This window comes from Eriocheir sinensis, chromosome 17 (genome assembly GCF_024679095.1).
Source record: "Eriocheir sinensis breed Jianghai 21 chromosome 17, ASM2467909v1, whole genome shotgun sequence".
In the NCBI taxonomy this organism is placed as follows: Eukaryota; Metazoa; Arthropoda; class Malacostraca; order Decapoda; family Varunidae; genus Eriocheir; species Eriocheir sinensis.
The window spans coordinates 9,548,702-9,571,241 of record NC_066525.1 but is presented as its reverse complement, the minus strand read 5'-3'; the positions used below and the strand labels follow the sequence as shown (position 1 = coordinate 9,571,241).

General features: G+C 45.1%; 1 long non-coding RNA gene across 1 annotated transcript in view; it reads left to right on the top strand.

The window, feature by feature from the left end:
• LOC126999918 (uncharacterized) overlaps nt 1-22,540 on the top strand; it is a 192,868-nt gene that overhangs the window by 57,787 nt on the left and 112,541 nt on the right. The window contains exon 2 of the long non-coding RNA XR_007753661.1: nt 6,520-6,739. This is a non-coding gene — a long non-coding RNA (uncharacterized LOC126999918). The remainder of the gene's footprint in view (nt 1-6,519; nt 6,740-22,540) is intronic.

Sequence of the window (22,540 nt, the reverse complement as noted above, 5' to 3'; positions counted from 1 at the left end):
CTAGTGATGATATTGATGGTGATGATGGTTATGGTGAGGATGCTGATGGTGATGATTATGATGATGATGATTATGTTAAAAATATCGATGATGATGAACACAATGACAATAATATAATGATAATATTGATGATGATAATAACAATGATAATAATAATAATAATAATAATAATAATAATAATAATAATAATAATAATAATAATAATAATAATAATAATAATAATAATAATAATAAATGTAATACATAATAGATAATATTAATAACAAAATCAATAATAATAATAATATTTTCATCATTAATGATAAAAAAATATTATTATTATTGATCTTATTGTTGTTATTATTATTTTCATTATATTATTATCATTCATATTTTCATTATTATTACTTTTATGAATACTATTATTAATAATAATAATAATAATAATAATAATAATAATAATAATAATAATAATAATAATAATAATAATATTATTATTATTATTATTATGTGTGTGTGTGTGTTTGTTATTATGTGTGTGTGTGTGTGTGTGTGTGTGTGTGTGTGTGTGTGTGTGTGTGTGTGTGTGTGTGTGTTATTATTATTATTGTCATATAAAGTCCCACAGTAGCTAATGTTGCTGCTGCTGCTGGAGCAGCAAATACTATCACTTTGCAGCATTGTTGTTAGTGTTACATTTACTGCTGTCACATTGAGTAATGATGTTATTTTTTCTATTGCTGGCAGTGAAGCATTTCTTCAGCCACTTATGATACTACTAACACTGCTTGTTCTATTCTACTTCTACTACTACTACTACTACTACTGCTACCAACACGCCTCATGCACTTGATTAATTTTCATGAGCACGAAATCATCCAATATTTCTTTACCATCTACACTTTTTCTCCCTCCACCGTCACGACCACTCCATCATCACTCCATCAATGTGGCGTTCCTTCATCATCATCCCGTCACTCCATCACTTCTTCTGCCACCCTCATCCCTCCCATCAGTCCGTCTCTCGTCATATGTCTCTCTCTGTCTCTGGCTGAGCGTCTCTTCGTCTCTTTCTAGCCGTTTCCTTGGGTCTCTTTCGTCTGTTTTGTCTCTTTTTTCTCACTTATCGTTTCATGCTATCTACCGTGTTGTTTTCTCTATCGTATGTTTTATTTCTGTATTTTTCTTTGCCTTATGTATCTGTGTATGTCTGTCTTCTTGTCTGTCTCACGCTCCTTTTTTTCCTTTAACTTTCTCAAAAAAACTGTAACTCGGCCCTATTAATAATAATGATAATGATGATAAATATAATAGTAACGATGATAATACCAATACTAATAATAGCAGTAACAATTATAGTAAAAATGATGATAGTAGTAGTAGTAATAAAAATAATAATAATAATAATAATAATAATAATAATAATAATAATAATAATAATGATAATGACAAACAACAACAACAACAGCAGTGAGAGTAAGGATAACAACAGCAACAACGCATCCCTATCATCCATCACCACTCTACTAACAACAACAACAACAAAAGCAAACACAAACACAAACACCACCACTAATACACAAACACAAACACACACACGTCTCTCACCATCACCACCACCACCACCACCACCACCACCACCAAGCCTCTTCACGTTACTCTTCACTTCACTATACCCACTCCCTCCATCGCGTCTTTGATCCGCCGTCACACCAACAAACACCGCCTGTCTACCTTTAACCGCGGCCGCAGGAGTCTCGTGGCCCCTCCTCCTTCACCTGTTCGAGACTCGCCCTCGTCCTACCTGCTTGCCGTCCCGTGTCGCGCCCTCCGCTGTATCGCCTTTCCTTGGGTTTTCAAGTGTACGTGTTGATTTATGTCCCTCTATTCAATACAAACAGCGCCACGTGGGTTAAGGACTAGGTACCCGCCGCGGAGACCTGCTAAGGAGATTCACCGGTTATCGAACTCAAACAACGACTCCCTCCTCCACTACCACAAAAACCATCACCGTCACTTCCATCACTACCGCCGCCATCGCCACTATACCAGCACGACAAGCGACAACAGCAACAAGAGCAACGTTACCACCGAATATCACGTCAACAGCGGCAATAAAGTAGCTTCGTCCCTCACCACCTCCTCTACAACCAGCCATCTTCACCCTAACACCACCACCACTACCACCAGCAGGGCCCCGAGCGGTTGTGGCGGCGGTGGCGGTGGTGGTGGTGTGGCAGCCGAACATGCAGCGCGGCCGGCAGAAGCGTCAGAGTAAATCATGTATGCTTTATGGGTGCACGCCCTCAAATTACCCAGCCCTGGACCTGCCCCTTCCAACCCCGCGCCCGCGTGCTGGGGGAGGAACGGAGGGAAGGAGGGTAGAAGACGGGAGTGGTAGGGGCAAGGGAGGACCAGCAGGGGTAAGGGTTATAGGGGAAGAGAGGGAGGAAGGGAGAGAAAGAGAGAGTTTAGAGAAGGAAGGAAGAGAGGAAAGGATGGAGTGAGAGGGTGAAACGAGGGGTCCCGAGGGTGATGTGGGGAAAGAGGGAGACTGGAGAAGGGAATGAGGGGGCGGTGCTTGCCTGCCTGCCTGCATGTCTGCTTGCTGCTTTGGCCGATGCATCGAGAGAGAGAGAGAGAAAGAGAGAGAGAAGAGGGGGAGGAGGAGAAGAAGTAGATAAGCAGGTAGGGGAGCAGACGCAGAGGAGGACGAGTCACTGGGGAGAAGGGGAAGCTACTGAGGCAAAAACTGGGGCATGATGGAGAGGAGACGGAGAGGGAGAGGAGCTGGGATGAAATGGACCTGATGAAGTGGAGAGAGAGGCCGTGGAAGGAAGAAGGGCAATGCTGAGAGAGAGAGAGAGAGAGAGAGAGAGAGAGAGAGAAAACACACACACACACACACACACACACACACACACACACACACACACACACACACACACACAGATACATGCACACCTGTGATTCAATCCCTAAGGTGCCGCAGATTTCATGGTCGTGTGTGTGTGTGTGTGTGTGTGTGTGTGTGTGTGTGTGTGTGTGTGTTTGATAGAATTCATGCACAGCCACCACCAATAGTCTGGAATTTACAACATAAAAACAACAACAAAACTTTACTAAACGGGCTAAAAAGAAAATTATATAAAAAAAATAATACAAATACGGCAAAAGTTATTCTGTTAATAGAAAAAAAGCCGACAACGAGCACAAAAGTAATTATAAATGATAAAAAAGTGGCCGGGAATAGGAAATATAAACTCCACATGGAAATGAAAAAAATATATATATGGTTAGAATATTATACATACGCAGTTACTTGATAAATGACCTCGGTGATGCTTTGTCCGTCACGCGATATAAAAAAAAAAAATGGACTTGTAGATCACTGATAAAACGAGCGTGTGTGTGTGTGTGTGTGTGTGTGTGTGTGTGTGTGTGTGTGTGTGTGTGTGTGTGTGTGTGTGTGTGTGTGTGTGTGTGTGTGTGTGTGTGTGTGTGTGTGTGTGTGATAGATGCAAGTCTGGTGATTAGTGATGTCAGTTGCTTTTGGTGGTGATGGAGGGTCTGGTGGTGATGGAGGTGGTGGTGGTGCTGAGGCAAGATGTTTATTAATGTTGATGACGTAGTGGTAGCGACGTTGGAGGTAGTGGTGATGGTGGTGGTGGTGGTGGTAGTGATGGTGGTGGTGGTGGTGGTGGTGGTAGTGATGGTGGTGGTGGAAGATGATCATGGAGGTGAATGTAATAGAGACGGTGAAAGTTGGGTAATGAGAGAGAGAGAGAGAGAGAGAATGGTAATAATGTTTCTCTTTTTAACCGGCAATGTTATAGTGATGTTAATTTTTCGGTGGTGGTGGTGAGGGTAGTGATAGAGATGATGATGGTGATGATGGTAGAGGTCGTGGTGGTGATGATGGTTTCGTGTTAATGGTGATGGTGGTTTCGTGTTAGTGGTGATTGTGCTTGTGGCGTTCTTGTTGTTTTTTTTTTCAGTGGAGGGGATAGTGGTGGGGATGGGCAGGAGGGGATAGGGGGTAGTAGAAGGCAGTAGGGAGGCTGATAATGATGATGATGGTGATGATGGAGCTTGGTGCCGTGCTGTAGTAGAGGGGCACTAAAATGAAGAGGCAAAAGAGAGAGAAAAAGAGAGAGAGTGAGAGAGAGAGGGAGTATATTAAGTTTCGTTGCGTGAGAACTGATGCTTGCAGGGGGAGAAAAACAAGGAGGGAAGGAGGGAGGGAGTGTAGGGGCCAGCGGTGGTCGGAAGGGAATGGAAGGAAGGAAGGAAGGGGGAAAGAGGGTAGCGGGGGTGAGGAAGGGGGGAAAGAGGGGAGGGGAGAGGGGTCGTAGAGGAGGGAAATGAGCAATAATTCATTTGCTTGGAGGTGAAAGAGAGAGAGAGAGAGAGAGAGAGAGAGAGAGAGAGAGAGAGAGAGAGAGAGAGAGAGAGAGAAGAGAAAAGAAAGAAAAGCAGTCAGCGTAAATAAACAAACACACTGATGATAACTGGTCAATGGTGGTGGTGATGGTGGTAGCGGTGATGGTGGTGATGGTGGTGATGGTCATAATGGAGGAGAATGTGAAGTGTGTGTATGTATAGTGGAAAGAGGAGGAGGAGAAAGAGGAAAGGAGCGTAGAAGAATAAGGTAAGAAGGTGTAGGTGATAGTAGTGTAGAAGTAGAAGAAGGAGGAGTAGGAGGAGGAGGAGTAGGAGGAGGAGGAGGAGGCTTATGAGAACAAAACAGGGTGGTGTAGAGGGGTGGGAGGTGATCGATGGGAGACGGTGGAGAAGGTAATGGAAGGGGGGAATGAAAGGTACTTGTCGTGAGGATGGGAGGGCGTGGTAATGGTAGGTGGGAGTTATGGTGGATGGGTGCGGGAGGTGAGGTATGTGCGAGAGAGAGAGAGAGAGAGAGAGAGAGAGAGAGAGAGAGGGAGGGAGACCGGTCAGATATTAAGGATCTATGGGATTTACGCTTGATAGATGCAATAAGAACAACTATAATCAAGGAGAGGAAAATATCGCTCTTTATAGATAAGGAATAAAATTTAGGGCAGTTTTCCGTGGACAGTTCGAGGGTGAGGGTGAATTCGCTTCCTGTCGAGGTGCGTTACGGCATTGTTTGAGAGAGAGAGAGAGAGAGAGAGAAGACAGACGGGAAAGGACAGACTCACCGTGAAGTCTTTAAGGGTGACTGCAATGTTTCTTGAGGCGGTGTTGGCGTCAAAGGTGGCGTTGGCGGTAACGGAGAGACAGACAGACAGACAGACAGACAGACAGGCAGACCCATGATACCAAGGGTCGGAAAGAGCGGATATAAACGTAATAGAAAATAGCTGGAGGGTGATAAGAGGTTAGGAGGATGAAAATTGTTATGGTGGCGGCGAGGGGATGAATGGCGGACAGGGGAAGGCTCAGAGGGACGCGCCACGCCTGATGGAGGGGAACCAATATGATAGAAAAAGGCTTCTGTGCTGTAAAGTTGACGCTGATGGTCGCGGGCTGCTCAGTGGCGTGTGATTATCGTGATGGGCAGAAGCTGGCCAGGTGGAAATGCCCAGGTAAGGATGGTGGTGGTGGTGGTGGTGGTGGTGTCGCGGTGGGCCTTTGGGTGCTCGATTTGGGAGGAAAAGAATTCATTAGCACTAAAGATTTTCCCTCGTGTCCCTCGGCAGTAATGGTCTCTAGTGTACTAAGCCTCTCCCGCCCCGGCGCTGACGATGTGCTTCTGTGTGTGTGTGTGTGTGTGTGTGTGTGTGTGTGTGTGTGTGTGTGTGTGTGTGTGTGTGTGTGTGTGTGTGTGTGTGTGTGTGTGTGTGTGTGTGTGTGTGTGTGTGTGTGTGTGTGTGTGTACTGTTTACTGATGGTTTTATGTTGTAGCTCTTAACATCCTGGTAGTCCTTGCGCTTCTTAAATTTCAGTTGAAGCATTGTCTTGTATCTGCAGCTCACTGTAGCAGAGCTTTGTGCTCCGTCACTCTTTGGTCAACAACATTGTTCGTCTATTGAGCGTTTCTTCTCGTGCTTCGTCTAGTGCTCCTCCGCCCACTATCCCGCCGCCCCTCCTTCCGTGTCTCTTAATCCTAGATGACGTGCGGAAGTAGGCTGATGCAACAGTGGCGAGACTGAGATCGCTAGCGCTCCAGCAATGTTATCATAAGGCGCACAATTAAGTGTCATAAATCATCTTATTAACTTAGTAATGAACTCGTTGCGAGATGCGGGAATCCATGGCCCTGACTCAGCCACTCACGGGGTGTTGCATCAGTGAGGGCAGAGGCTGGGATGTGTGACCTTCTATTAGAGAGACGTGATGGATCTCAAGCACACTGAACTTTCTTGAACAGAACACTGCCCTGGATATCCATGCGAGTACCTGTGATCCATGATGGCTGAGTCTTGCACATTCCTCCTGACTAGGGTCACATCTATCGTCACTCCCCAGAACTACTTTTGAATAGCACACTAAGCCCTCGACCATGCTATCATGATATCATAAGAAGTGTTTATAAAGCGCTCGTGTTCTTGTTTACAGGATGAATTGGTACTTTGAGCATTCACTTGCGGCGTGTGAAAAAGGAGCTCATGATTGATTCCCTTCATTAATCACAACCACCACTGGGTCACGGCGCTGTTTCACCTCCTCCAATCGTCCCTTCGCTGGCATGGCCCTGGCTCTTTGACCTCCAGTAGCGGGTCGCCTATCAACGAGCAGCTCAGGACTTCTGGGAGACTCTGGCTCAGGATTATGACAGGTGAGCCGTAACATGTTTTAGTTTAAAGCACCCGCTAGGGCACACACACACACACACACACACACACACACACACACACACACACACACACACACACACACACACACACACACACACACACACACACACACACACACACACACACACACACACACACACACACACACACACACACACACACACACACACACACACACACACACACACACACACACACACACACACACACACACACACACACACACACACACACACAAAGATAGCTTGATAAATATCAAGATAGATATATCAAGGAATGGGTATAAAAGGTAGAAAGAAAAAAAAAGACTGGGGAATAGACGGACAGACTCACTAACACACAGACAGACAAATATAAATAGTTAGATAGATAGATAGATAGACAAACAGACTGATAGATAAATATGCGGGTAGACAGAGCTAAAACATGGGCTAAAAACAAGGGAAAAAGTGCACGTATGGCTCTGAATGCGTATGGGATTATACACAACTGCAAAATTTCAGCTTTTAATTCACGGTATTTTGTTGTACAACTCAGCGTGCAGCTTTTTGTAACATAAGACTGCGTAAGTGCATATATTGTTTTTATTTTGGCTGGCATACAAATATATATATATATATATATATATATATATATATATATATATATATATATATATATATATATATATATATATATATATATATATATATATATATATATATATATATATATATATATATATATATATATATATATATATATATATATATATATATATATATATATATATATATATATATATATATATATATATATATATATATATATATATATATATATATATATATATATATATATATATATATATATATATATATATATATATATATATATATATATATATATATATATATATATATATATATATATATATATATATATATATATATATATATATATATATATATATATATATATATATATATATATATATATATATATATATATATATATATATATATATATATATATATATATATATATATAAGCACACACACACACACACACACACACACACACACACACACGCACACACACGTCCTGACAAGACTGAGGTGCAGCCTTGGTAGCGCGGCGGCGAGGCGAGAAGGAAGGGAGGAAGGAAGCAAGCAAGTAAGTACGGAGGGGAAGGAGGGGCCCATTCCACATAATCTTAACGGCACGAGGTGAATAATTGTTTACGTGTGACTAACTGGCGCTTACCCCGGGAACTGCCCTGTTTATGGCCGGCCCAGTGTTTAATGTCGGCGTCACGGGCTACTTATGAAAATTTTACTTTCACATAAACCAGTGGCAAGTGCTGGTGGAATGTGCCACTCTCGAGGTGCGAGGTTGTTCCGCTGTGGCTGTGGCTGATGGCTGGCCGCATGGCTATGGCTCATGGCCCTGCTGCCGCCTCGCCTCCGGACGCCTCATAACTCTCCGGGTGGATGGCTGATGGCTGCTGGAGGGAGCTGGGAAGGGCGGCTGTGGGTAATGGCTGTAGGTAGTGGCTGTGGGAGTGTTGCGTGTAGGGGAGAATGCTTCTGGCGGGGGCGGTAGGGTGTTGCAAGAGCCACTGGGGAGTGTTGATGAAGATTGTGTTGAGTGTTGCAGGGGGGTATTGTGTGTGTTGGGGGCCTGGGAATAGTCGTGGTAGAGTCCGGAAGGGTGTTACTGGAGGCGCATGAAGTGTTGAAGATGGTTTGGAGATGTTGCAGGGGACGGTTGGGAAGGTGTTGCAGTAAGTTGCTGAAGAATTGTTGTAAGGGACAGTTGTGAAGTCCTACGGGAGACTTCTATGATAGTGTTGCAGGGATTGGTTGAAAAATGTTGGAGGATGCGGCTGGAAGAAAACTTGAAGAGAAATGTCAGTTCAGTTTATAATTTCTGCTACTGTAGCCGAAATTCATCCTACTCGTCACCCGCAGCTGAAATACTAGCTACATCAAGTGCAACAGCAACGAAAAATACAAGCAGCAGCAACAGCAACAAAAAACAACAACAGCAACAACAAAGGCAACAACAAAAATAACAGCAGCAGAAACAACAAGAGCAACAGGAACTACAACAACAATAACAGCCAAAACAACAAGAGGTAAAACAACAACAACAACAACAACAACAACAACAACAACAACAACAATCAAAAGCAAAAGAAAGAGATAAAAAAACATGAACAATAAAGAAAACACATCAGCAGCAGCAGGGACAACAACAAAACATCAACATCAACCAACAAAAACAATAAGAGCAAAACTAACGAAAACAGCAACGAAACTAACAGCATGATAACGAGCAGAAACAACACCAATAAGAATATCCATAACAACAGCAGCAACAATAATAGCAAAAAGATTAGCAGCAACAACAGTGACGAAGAACGGAAACCAGGACACCACCACCTTCACCACCACCACCACCACCAGCAACAACAACAACGAGGGCGAACATAAAAAGGCAAAGAAAGTGTCAATTCGTGGCAGGCAGTCTTCACGGGCACTAACGGCCTCCGCCATGCATCAGCAACACAGGTAGTCCGCCCAAGACCTTTGTTGCAGTAATATTGCAGGTTGGTGCAGAGTGTTGGCGACAGTTGTAGTCTGCAACTCATGACAGACGCGCCCGGCTTGAGAAGTCATGACCGCTCACGCAGGATTTAGCGTCCATTCCCGCCCACACGGAGTCGGTGCAGCCGCCGGCGCCGCTCACCCGCACGCCCGCCACCCGCAGGCCCCCGCAGGCACCCACAGACTCAGCCACATGAGCCAATGACGGGATTTTTTTATATATTTTGCGATTAGTCTTTTTTTTTTTTGTGAGAGAGAGAGAGAGAGAGAGAGAGAGAGAGAGAGAGAGATGTCTATAAAGAAACGCCATGCTTCATATAGTACAAGACGGCAATAATATCTCTTTGTTGTTGTTGTTTTTGTATCCTATAAAAACACACTAAAGACGTGATCACATGGTTAGAGGAAAATCGTTAGGAGAAATTAGTGTAACCTGATTCAGCACAAGTGCATTCAATGTGTAGTTAGATAAATATTAGGCTTGGATGTTTTTGAACCTCCTCTCATGTTTAAAGAGCCTGACAGCAGCTTCCTTGTGTTAGCTCAATTTAATTAACTATGACATCGTTGTTGAGGATACTGTAGATGTGTGCTGAGTCATCCACTTGTTCCTGTCAATCTTTCTACCAAAATAGCGTGTAGGGGACAAACGGGATCATCACGGGTTACATTTGTTAATTGTTGATGACGATATCCAGTTGGACCGATAGTTTGTTAAATAGAAATAGAAGCTTCTAATCCAGCATCAGTAAAAAAGAGGAGTGCTTCAAGTGTAGCAAAAAGATCTTTGATAGATGGTGAATAAGTCAAAGTCACACCTAACGTATGGCACCAAACGTATGGAGATGACGTCTGGTCTAATAAGTAGTTGGTGACCATTGAGGAAGCAAGTGTTGCAGCAGTCTCTTCACTATGAAGCTTTTTTTTCTTTAGAATTCCTGAATGTGCACAGTGATTTTCCAACTATGCTCCACCTCTAAAAGATGTATGTGGGTTTAATCGGTCTGGTGCTGAATTCATCAAGAAGAAACATATATCTGAGGAACCTGTTATCAGTATGTGGCCGGTGGGGGTGGCGGGGGGGGCAGGCAGGCTTACGAGGGGCTGGCCAGCTTGTTATGAAGAGCCCTGTCGCCACTTTCAACGAGTGTAACGTGACAAATAAGGAAGTAGCTATTGATTTTGGATATTCAGATTATAGCATCAGAAAAATGTATAAGTATAGTAAGCTTAGAAATTCTGTTGGTTGAGTTGTCCTGAAAGCATTGTGATGTCTTGTGTGTTGCTGTGTTTGTTTGTATCTCAGTTTTGCTACAGTCTTTTCTTCGTCCCTCGCCCCTCCGTAATCATCTGATGCCCGCCCGTCATCAGCATTTAGTGCACTCCTCCACAGGGGATCAATAGGAGCAGCAGCACGGCGCCGCCACCCCGGGGTCCACGCCGCCTCGCCACACGCCTACACTTTATGGACTATCGGACTTCCCTCAGTCATGTATTTTATAAGTCATTAATTTCGCTGCTATTTATATGCTAACATCACTTTCCTCTGTACCATAAACCGATAAAATTTTATGCGCTGGGTATACCAAGGCCACCACCTTCAGCTTTTTCTCTCCCAGACATTAAAAAAGCATGTGTAGGTGGAGCTCTGTGACTCCGGCTTTCACATTGCTCTTCTAATGTGTGTTTGGAGAACGTGAACCCGAAGGTAGCAATCGCTGCTGGAACTAACTTGCGAGGCGCGGCGTGCTGTGTGCTGAGGAGCCTCAACACCCCCGTGAACCATGGGAGGAATACCCGACACTGACCCACTTGCTTAACGGTTGCTTATTTACAAAAGTATAGTGGAAAAACTCCTAAAAACACTGTTACAAGTTTCATGGCGTGCAGAACGTATAGGTTCTTTAGTCTGCAAACATTTTGATTCAATTTTACCTTCACAATCAACTTTTCTTTCCTCTTTGCGTTGCCTCACCTTACTCCCTTTGGTTCATCGCTTTGTCTGTTTGTTCTTCCCAGACTAAGTATAGCATTATCTGATTTCAAATAATACATAGAGCATTATTTCCTGTGTCACTTACACGTTGCTTTTTCGTTTAAAACCTCGCCAGTGGTACACTGGTGTCTACATAGGCAAGTATCTGTCTCTGGAGGTAGGAATGGTGCGAGAGCTGTGGTCCAGGACTCAGCGTCCCGCCCGCCACAGCTCAGCCGCCGCGGGGCTGCAGTGAGCAGGAGGGCGCGCCGCTCCTCCTACTCTCTCTTAAGAGTTTCATGGCGCTGCTTAGTGCCGTCTATTTTCATCAAAGGTGAAAACCATGGATATTAGGCCACAACGACACCCGTAAATTATTACCCGCCATGCTTCACATTTCCTCCCAGTTATATATCTTTCCTTCTTCCACGCCGTATCCCCGAATAATACAATGGCAGCCATAAATTGTGACGTGATGGCATTCGTTACCCCCATAGGCCTACGCCGCCATGCCCTCATAAATTGTTACTTTTGACCCTCTGTTGCCATCCCGGCTTATCCACTGTCCGTCACGCCGAGACCGGAGATTTTTTTTCTGGGTTCCTTTATTTCTTTTTCTTCTCGGTAGTTGTAAATCAGTGGTGTACTACCTACGTCGTTACAGCAGCCTATTCCTTTGTTGAGAATAGTTTGTTTTGATATATCGCGTTCCCTCCGAAGGTCGCCGAGTGATGCATTGTGGGTGGCTGGCGTCACTCTCCCCTGCGACGCCCCTCGCCGCCGCGGCCACGATTTATTGCTCAGGTGCTCTTGACGTGAATCATCGGCGCCTCAGACGCTCTCTCTCCCTCGGTACTCCGCCGCGGCCCAGCGTGAAGGGTGACTCGGGTGTGGGAATAAATATTGCCTACCGACAGGATTGACCAGCCGCCTTCACTGCTTGGTGTTTAATAATAATAATAAAAAAAAAAAAATGATAATAATAATAATAATAATAATAATAATAATAATAATAATAATAATAATAATAATAATAATAATAATAATAATAATAATAATAATGATAAAATACAATTATCATACTATTCACACCAAATAGTAGTGTTTCACAAAATTGTTCTTTTTTTTTTGGTCTTCGTATCTCGAAATCTCAACTGGAAAATTCATATTGTAAGGCAGTGGTATCTGGGTATTATGTTTATAGAGATTTGTGGAGTGTATGGGGCTGCCTACATTCTTTAGATCTTTATGTACATGATACCTAAGTGCCTTACTGAAGTAGTAGTAGTAGTAGTAGTAGTAGTAGTAGTAGTAGTAGTAGTAGTAGTCGTAGTAGTGATGTGGGTGATGGAGAAGACGTGCCGCCAACCTGATTGTTTACTCGGAGTTTTAGTCAGAGGACGAGTGTTTTGCACGTGTTCCCGAATCGGAGGACTGCGCGATGATTCCAAGGAGTCCGATTGTCTCGAGGCGTTGGGGCATGTAGAGGCGACGGCTGCGACGCCTTTTGTTGCCTGTGACACCTTCCTTCCCGCTCACTTTGTTGCCGCGGGAACTTTGGCAGAACGAACGACTTGAAGAGGCTGAGGTTTCGCGAGAGAAAGACGAGGAGGAGAAGGAGGACGAAGACGAGGAAAAGGGTACTAGAGGAGAAGGAGGAGGGGAAGGAGGAATGAGTGAAGGATGTTAGAGGTTGGAATGAAAGGATGAGGAGGAACAGCACGAAATTGTAACGTTTTTGGAAGGGGTGATGTTTCGAATCAGAAAAAAAACTAGGAAGAAAAGTAGGACAAAGTGGAGGAGGAGAAGGAGGCGGTGGAGGAGGAGGAGAAGTAGACGGTGGAGGAAGAGGAGGGAAGAAATTTTGAATGGCGTTGGAGTTTAAATTTAGGGAGTAAAGGACGGAGAATGAGACAGTAAATGTGTTTAATAATAAGCCTGCATGCTTGTGGGGCGCGTGTCTCGAGGGCGCCGTGGGAGGTTTGTCGGAGGGTGTTGGGGATGCAGAGGTCAAGATGGTGGTGGGTTTCAGTGCCGGCGGCGGGTATGTCCTCCTCCTCCTCCTCCTCCTTCTCTTCCTTTTCCTCCTCCATCAGGCAGGCGTGAGAAGGCATTGCTGTCTCGTGAGAAGGTCGCGACGCCTCACCGCTAGACTTGTGTTCTCCGGGAAAGGTTCAACCAAGAAATTTTCCTCCCCCTCCCCCCATTACTCTCTCTCTCTCTCTCTCTCTCTCTCTCTCTCTCTCTCTCTCTCTGTGGACCTCTTTTGGGTTTCCTTCCTCATTTACCATCTTCCTCTTTCACTCCTTAACCACTTACTCCTTGCCCTCACCTTCCACCCCCAATCCCCACTCTTGCCCTCACCCCCATCCCCCTTTAAGCCCCCCCGCCCCCCCTGCCAGCCTCTCGGTGCCCAGCATGTTCCCGTCCCGCGTTTCAGCCATTAGCGGTGCATGTTATATTATTTTCAAGAATTATGAATTTTCCCGGATCCTTTCGCATCACGAGAATCTCTATAATTACAATGTTATAATTCTTGTCCTGTGATATGACACACCTGCAATTATCTTTTTTCTATCATCAAAGATCCTGCGAGAATTCTCTTGAGCCGAAGTCCCGCCAGGTAAAGTTGTTTATGCCTATAATTTAAGTCTTTTAAATAAGTCGCAGCGAAGATGGCCGTCTCCTCTAGCAGTCCAGCCGCGTCTATAATTTCCGTCACCCTGATAAATCTATATGCCATCCAGTGACCCAGCGCTCCCTCCTTTCCCTCCCTTCTGCCCTCCACTCCTCCACTTCTCTCCATTCCCTTCTTTCTCTTACTCCACTCCACTACTTCATTCCTCTTCCACCCCCTCTCATTTCCCTCCTTTCTCCACCCTCGTCGAACTCCTTTCACTTATTTGTCTTACTCCACTACTTCATATTCCTTTCTACCCACTCTCTCATTTCCCTCCCTACTATTCCCCCTCTATGATCTCCTTTCACCCCCTTTTCCCTCTTCTTTCCATTCTTTCTTTTCGCCATCTTCCCATTCTCTCCTTTCCCTCACCCAACGGTTTCATTCTCCTCCATTCTTTCTCCCTTCTTCCCGTCTCTTCATCTTTCTCCTATTTCCTTATTCATTTCACTCTACGACTTCTCTCTCCTCTGCACCCCCTCATTTCCCTCCCTCCCTCCCCCTTCCGTCGATCTTATTCCCCGGGCCGTCTCGCTCATTCTGTGTTTCTTGCATTCCCCCCTCCCCCCCTCTCTCTCTGTCTCGTTCTCTCCCCACCTCTCTCCCCTCCTCCCCCTAAGCTTCCTCCCTTCGCCTCATCTCAGCCCCTCCATCACCCACCGTAACAATCCACTCCCTCCCTCTTTCCTCTCCATCCCCTAACTTCCTCTCTCTCTCTTTCTCTCTCTCTCTCTCTCTCTCTCTCTCTCTCTCTCTCTCTCTCTCTCTCTCTCTCTCTCTCTCTCTCTCTCTCTCTCTCTCTCTCTCTCTCTCTCTCTCTCTCAGTTCTTTCCTCTTCCTCTCCCTTCCTTCCCACTAGCGGCTTCCCGTTCCCCGCCTCCCCTCTCGCCCCCCGCCCACAACCGCCCATCCAGTGATCGTCTAGATTTATGGGTCACGCTCGAGAAACCCACCCCCTTCCCTAACAGGCCCGTGCCCTCAGCTCCCACATCTCCGCCTAAGCTCCTCCATACACCATAGCTCACTGCGCCGCCCCCTCCCTCCTTGCCTCCCTTCCTCTCTTCCTCTCTCTCTCCCTCATCCTTCCAGCCTCACTGCCCCTCACGACTGAAGGAGCCTGGAGTGGCGGGTCAGTGTTTGGTATTAGGATGAGGGGTTTCGTTTTGAATACATTTGAGAAGAGTCTTGTTGTGAATACATTTGGGGGCGAATAAATCTCTTGGATCCTCCGGTTCATAATCATTAGGTTCCTATCTCGGCCCATCTTTCATTACTGTATCGCTGCCGTACGAGAGGAAGGGGTCCAGTGAACGGTGGTGGTGGTGGTGGTGATGTTTATTCTCGATTTGTTCCGTATGGAGATCACGTCAATATTTTCTCTTGGTCTCTCTCTGAAATATAATTCATAAATACATCAGCGCGTCATTACCATCAGAATCGATCCATACACAAGTACTACTAGGTGAATGGCGGAGCATCGTCGACGACAGCCACGCAGAGCTGCGCCGCGCCTCATCCGGCCCTCCGCGCGTCGCTCCCATGGTGGTGGTGATTGTGGTGGTGGTGCTGGCCGACAGACTGGTTCAGAGAATTGGCTTTGTGTCATTGACGTCCATACTGCTCTGCCTCAAGCATCTCATTTTCTACTGTATATCATATCAGCGTGTTTGCCCGCCTATTTCGGTATCACAGTAGGTTTTATTACTTCGCTGGCTGACGTATGACGCGTAGGCCATATCATTCCCTCAGTCTTCGCAGTCCAAATAACAGCTGCGGATGAGGAAAACGGCAGAATATCAATGTTCAGGCCGTCAGGTGTTGAGAACTTAGATGCACCTCGCTTACACACACCGAGGCCTCTTAAATCCTCCAAGACATCCTCTCTGCGCTGGGCCTCATAAACCTTACTCCTCGCCGGGCCGCAGGATCGAGGGAGGAGCAGAAAAGAGAGGGAGGTTTATCTCAACATAAATTACCTTCCCACAGCAGCTTACATTAACCCCTATCACAGGTACACACTCCAGCTCATTTATTTATGGTTGTAGGTTGAGGGACCTCCAGCAGTCCTCCTGTCTCGACGGTCCCTCTCCAGTTTTTATCAGGGCCAATTAAGACAGATTACCTTAACCCTGCCCCCTTCCCTTCCGAGGCCAACAATGTGCCCAGTCATGGCTTCCTCGGGAGGTATTTGTGGTGCTAACTTTTATTATGTCTATATGCAAAGTTGAGGGAAGATGTAGTGGACCACAGTGTGTGTGTGTGTGTGTGTGTGTGTGTGTGTGTGTGTGTGTGTGTGTGTGTGTGTGTGTGTGTGTGTGTCAGCGTATAGGTGTGCGTGCTTGCGTTTGTGTGTGTGTGTGTGTGTGTGTGTGTGTGTGTGTGTGTGTGTGTGTGTGTGTGTTGTGGGACTAGGAAAAGAGATGATGATTCTTGGACCGTTCATCAGAGGGCAGGAGTTGCAATTGGCGCTCTTCTTCTTTTTTCTGCTCGGTGTGGCAGCAAATCTTCCTGCGCACTGTTAGTTATGGCCAGAAAAGGATTGAATGGCAAGGATTGAGTGGCAACCTCCAGCCTGCCGTGCCGTGCCGAGTCGTGTCGTGCCATGCCGTGCCGTGCCTTTTTTGTCCAGGTTTCTGAAAGGTGTGATGTCTGATGACTTCCGAGTGCTTGTGTCCTGGTAATTGTGCACACCTTGGTGACCCTAGTGACGCTCAGAGCACTCATGTCAGGCTGGGCTAGTATTTTCAGCCATTGGTGTGCTGTACACTACTTACCACTCAGTACACATTACTGCGTACACCATGCCATGCATTTCCTGTCATGCACCACGCCTTCACATGTATACCCTGTTATCTATACACACCATGCAGACTCTGCTATGCATGATTCCTATGCAGATCTATACACACCTTGCCCTGTCATGCACGCTCCTCACCCCTGAACACCACCATCCCCCTCACCTTGCCATGAACACTTGCTTCACCCTTCCATGCACGTGTGTCTTACTCTGCCATGCATGCTCACCTCACCACGCCAGCCTACCTCACCCTTCCATGCATAGTTGCCTCACCCTGCCATCACGCGTGCAACACCCGGCCATGCACACCTGGCATGCACGCCTGCCTCACCCTGCCGGCCGTCTGTTCTTCCACTAACAGGGAACAAAGCACCGCCATAACATTACTCAGTGCACCAAATGCTACACACGGGACAAGGTATTCGAATGTAAACATTTTGCCTAAAATTGCATCCAGCTTCATTCAAATATCAAATAAAAAGGAAAAATACCATTGGAATTTTAAACAGAAAAGTTTGCATAAAAGCATCATGCCTAATAGCACTCCGTTAGCCATAAAGAACACTTGGCCTAATATCACGTCCAGCATCTCACATTCATTAAAATACATAGATTAATACACCAATCATGCTTATCATGCTGTGCCTTTGTAAGCATAATATATTGCCTTATACGCAGCATACAAAACAACACGTGGACACACACACACACACACACACACACACACACACACATACACACACCATGACATCGCCGCTGGCCCTCTCACGCCCTCGGCATTTCCCCTGCACTCAGAGGGTCGTTAGCATAGCCAAACGAGGACATTTCCCCCCCTTAACAATGGGATTTTATGGTCTTGTAAAGTTGGTGTTTTGTGCCGCGGTGATTGTAAGCGGCGCATACCAATCCCAGCTGTGGGTGATGTGCTGCTGGAGGGCTGTGGGCGGGCTGGTGGGCGGGCGGGCGGGCGGGCACGGCGGCACATATCTAGGCAGGGGAGGCGAGGCCCAAACTGCTGATACTGCCGGAAATACAGACCCGGCCTCTGAAAGGGCAGGAGCGGCCCCGAGGGAGGCTGCCCCGGAACTTTCGAGGTACCCGTCGGTGAAACTGCCCCGTGAAAAAGACAAGTGTGCGCGAGGAAATTCTGATGGGAGATTACGAAAAATATCATGGAAGCTTTCTAAAAATTGTGTCCGCATCCAGCAGAGAATAAAACAAGGTATGACCGCTGGAAATTCTACTATTCTATTTAATTAAAATTCATTTTCAGTTATTGAACTTTAAACTTTCTTTAAGACTACAAGTTTCTTAAGTTGCCGCTGTTGTAGAAGCCCTGCCCTGCCCCGCCCTCCCAGCCAGTCGTCGTGAGCCAGTTAGTGAAACAGCTTCGAGTGAGATGAAAACGAGCCAATGAGCAGCGGGGCGGAGGCTGTATCACCACCATTCGTACATATTTGCAAAATGTTTTTTCCGCCCCTTCACTCTACAGACTGACTGCGTCCATGTCTGTTATTTCTCCCATTCCACACTCTGGGAAATATATATATATATATATATATATATATATATATATATATATATATATATATATATATATATATATATATATATATATATATATATATATATATATATATATATCTATGTGTGTGTGTGTGTGTGTGTGTGTGTGTGTGTGTGTGTGTGTGTGTGTGTGTAACTTATTCATTTATAATTTATTCATTGATTGATTTGGTTGGATGTTTCACTTTTGTTATTATTTTCTTATTGATAACACAATTATCGTTATTATTATTATTTTCAATCTTATTATTATCATTATTATTATTATTATTATTATTATTATTATTATTATTATTATCATTATTATTATTATGAATATTACAATTTTGATTATTATCGGTCCTTCTAATAACATTTATTTCTAAATTGATGTTGTTAATTTAATTATCTATTTGTCCATTTAATCTATTATTTTTATTGTTTTAGTCTACGTAATGTTGCAATATTAATTCTAGCCTTATAATGACAATAAATATAATAATAATAATAATAATAATAATAATAATAATAATAACAATAATAACAATAACAATAATAACAATAATAACAATAACAATAACAATAACAATGACAATAACAATAATAATAATAATAATAAAAAAAAATGATAATAATAATAATGATTGTTTGTAATTACAATATCAATTATAATGTTAATACAACAACAACAACAACAACAACAACAGCGATAATAATAATGATAATACTAATGAAAGTAATTATAAAAATAAAAAGAATGGTTATCATTTATTTTTTTTATATTTTTTTTTACGTCGCTTCCTATTGCGCCGGTAGGCTTCTTGCCGGTAGGGCCTGATGGTCGGCCCAAGGCTTCTTCCCGGTGGGGCCTGATGGTTGGCCCAGCCCGTTCTGGCGCAGGCGAATGTTTATAGTGGCGCCATTAATACTGCTTTTATTATCAATTATAATTATAATAATAATAATAAGTATTATAATTATTTTTATTGTTATTATTATAATGATGTTGACTGTGAAGTCATATCTCTACTTGGAAAATAAATTCATGAAACAAACACACACACACACACACACACACACACACACACACACACACACACACACACACACACACACACACACACACTGTGGAATTCTTGAAAAGTCTGGACTTCCGAAAATCCCGTAAATTCTCAGCAATAAAAAACATAAAATATAATATCTGAAAACTGAGGTCTCAGACTCACAGCCCCTCCTAGTCCTTTATTATTTAAATAACTGACCACTCACATCTCTCATAGGACAAGCAAAGACCAGATGAACCAGCTCTTAAGTTTATTTAAGCAACAAAGAAACTCGCTGTAAATTAAGAATAATTAATTAATCCCAGGCACACAGCAACCTAGCTAGCTATCTTAAAACATCCTATGCAAAATATGAACTTAGCTGTAGGTAGGCGAAGAGGGAGCCACACCTGATCTACCTCGTGAGTCTGGAGCCCTGGAGTCCTTCTTCAATCCTCTCTGCAACACGACGTGCCCTCGTTACCCTCCAACGGCTTCCCTGGCCTAGCAGTACACAGTCACGCTGGACTTGTGGATACTACAAAGGCAGGTAAACCACCACGAAGAACAGCGTGGCGCGGGAGGTGATGAGGGACGTCTTGTCGCGTTGGAGTCTCGGAGGAAGATGCTGGAAGATGGCGGCGGGACCCACAATGCTCCGCTCCCCGGCCGATGTCAAGATGCCAGCTCTCGCCATACTGACATCTCGTTTTCTGTGCAACACTTACGCTAAAACACCCTAACGGCTATGGATTTATTATTTATTAATAACCTAACACATGCACTTGGTCATAGTGGGTCATGCATCCCACACATAGCTCAGCTTTGTCAATAATAACGAAATTATTTGAAAAAGGTCCTGTTTCCCGCCTTGGTGAGGGACAGAGTTCCCGCTCTCTCAATCAAAATGGCGGTCACTTCCACGGTATTTTTCCACGGGCCACTCCCTGAATAATGAAATCATGACACACACACACACATACACAAAAAAAGGCCTATCACCACGGTGAGTCTCAGGCTGGTTGTCAGTTCCTTGCCTATACTACCACCACTCACCACCACCACCACCACCTCTCACCACTCACCAACACCAAAACCACCACCACAACCAATCTTAGAAAACCTTCCCTCCTTCCCTTCCCCCTTCCCTTCCCCTACCCGCCCCCCATCCCTTCCGTCCCTGTTAGTTCATACTCAATCTTTTCTACCCCTGCCTTTGCCCATCCTTCTTCTACCTACTTTCCATTTACCTTAATTTACTACCCCGCCCTTTATCACCTTTCCTCAATTATACGGACTGTTTGTGTATGGCTGCCCTCTTCGACTGTGCTCCTCCCATTATCGTTTGAGCCTCATTTTCACTGCTTTTATGGTTATCTTTTCTTTCCCTTCCCTTCCTCTCCCTTCCTTTAACTTTCCTTCTCTTTTCTTTTCCTTATCTTTTCGCACACACTTATTTTATTTTATGGTCAATATCCTTTGCCTTTCTCTTCCCTTCTCTTCCCTTCCTTTCCCTTCTCTTCCCTTCCCTTCCCTTTCCTTCCCTTTCCTTTCGTTTTCTTTCCTTTCCTTTCCCTTCCCTTCCCTTCCGTTCGCGAACTGCCCTTCCCTTCCCTCCCATTTCTTCTCTTCGCTTTTCCTTATCTTTCCCAATCCTTCTTTTTTCTTCCCTTCCCCTCCCTTCCCTTCCCTTTCCTTCCCTTTCCTTCCCTTCCCTTCATTTCCCTTCCTTCTCCTTTCCCTTCATTCCCTTCTCATTCTGCTTTTCTCATTCCCTTCCCTTCTCTCTCCTTTTCTTCCTTTCCATCCCCTTCCCTTCCCTTCCTTTCCTTTCTCTTTCCTTCCTATCCCTTCCCTTCCCTTCCATTCCTTTCCTTTCCTTTCCTTTCCCTTTTCTTCCTATCCCTTCCCTCCCCTCCCATTCATTTCCCTTCCCTTCCCTTCCTTTTCCTTCTCTTCTCTTCGCTTTTCACTTCCTCTTCCTTCCTTTGCCTTCCCTTCCCTTCTCTTCCCTTCTCTGCCCCTCTCGTCACGTCTCTTCTCTTTCCCTCCATTCTCTTCTTTTATCTTCTCCCTAGCTTCCTTCCCCTCCTCGCCCTTCACTTACGTACCTTGTGTTTGCCTCCGTCACCTGTCCATCCATCCCTTTTTTTCTTCTACTCACCTGCGTGTTTACTATCCTTCTCCCCTTTCCTTTGTGTCTGCCATCTTTTTGTTTGCCATCCCTCCTCCCCGCCTGTGTGTCTGCCCTCGGTCCCTCCTCGGCCCTGTCCATCACCCTCCTCCCTCACCACCGACGTGTCTATCGCTTATCAATTTCCCAGCAGTGTGTCTGGCAAGCCCCTTCCTCTCCCTCGCCTTAACAAGTCCCGTTCTTGGCCAGCACAGGAGTCGAGGGTGACACCTACACGCACGTGGCTTTACCCTGAGGAAGGCTTTGGTGAATGTGTACCTTTGCTTTCCTCTTCGTTTATTTTTCTTTATATTTTCTGGCTATTCCATTAGATGCGTTTGAGTCACGTGTTTGTTTCCTTCCTATTATGGTGAGACGTATTGGTCCTTGCGTACTGTCCAATTTTTCAGGTCGAGAGACAGAAAGACTCGTTAGTGTGTTCACCAGCGTCGCCCAGGAGCCTTCCGGTGGGGTGAGAGGCGCATGGGAGCGGAGTAAGTTAGCCAGGTAATGGAGGCGGTACATGCTGCAGGCGGCCCCTTAGCCCGCCAGCACCTTCACCATTACCCACCCGTGTGTCCATCCCTTGTTCGTATCTATCCATTGCGTTGTCAGCTTCGTACGAGATGGGCTAATAGACCCCCTGTGGCGAGCCTCCCAAAAATGGCTCCTGCCGGCCAACCCTTCGCTTCTTGTGCTGTGCCGCCGCTGCTGCCACACGCTGGGCACCGCATTTCATCTGGCGCTGCATTTATCTCCCTGCTCTGGTGACATCCTTAGCCAGGTGGATAATTGGGCGTATCTGACGGCAGGTGGGACTTCTGTGAAGCCCGAAAAGCGTTTGATTTCGTGTCACGACGCGAGAAATGCCCCAAACACGCGCGGGTAAAGAGACCAGTTGGCACACCTGCTGCTGCTTGTTATTTCAATAAGGCGCAGGTAACATTTCAATCAGTGTATTGAAACTTAAAGTTGTAT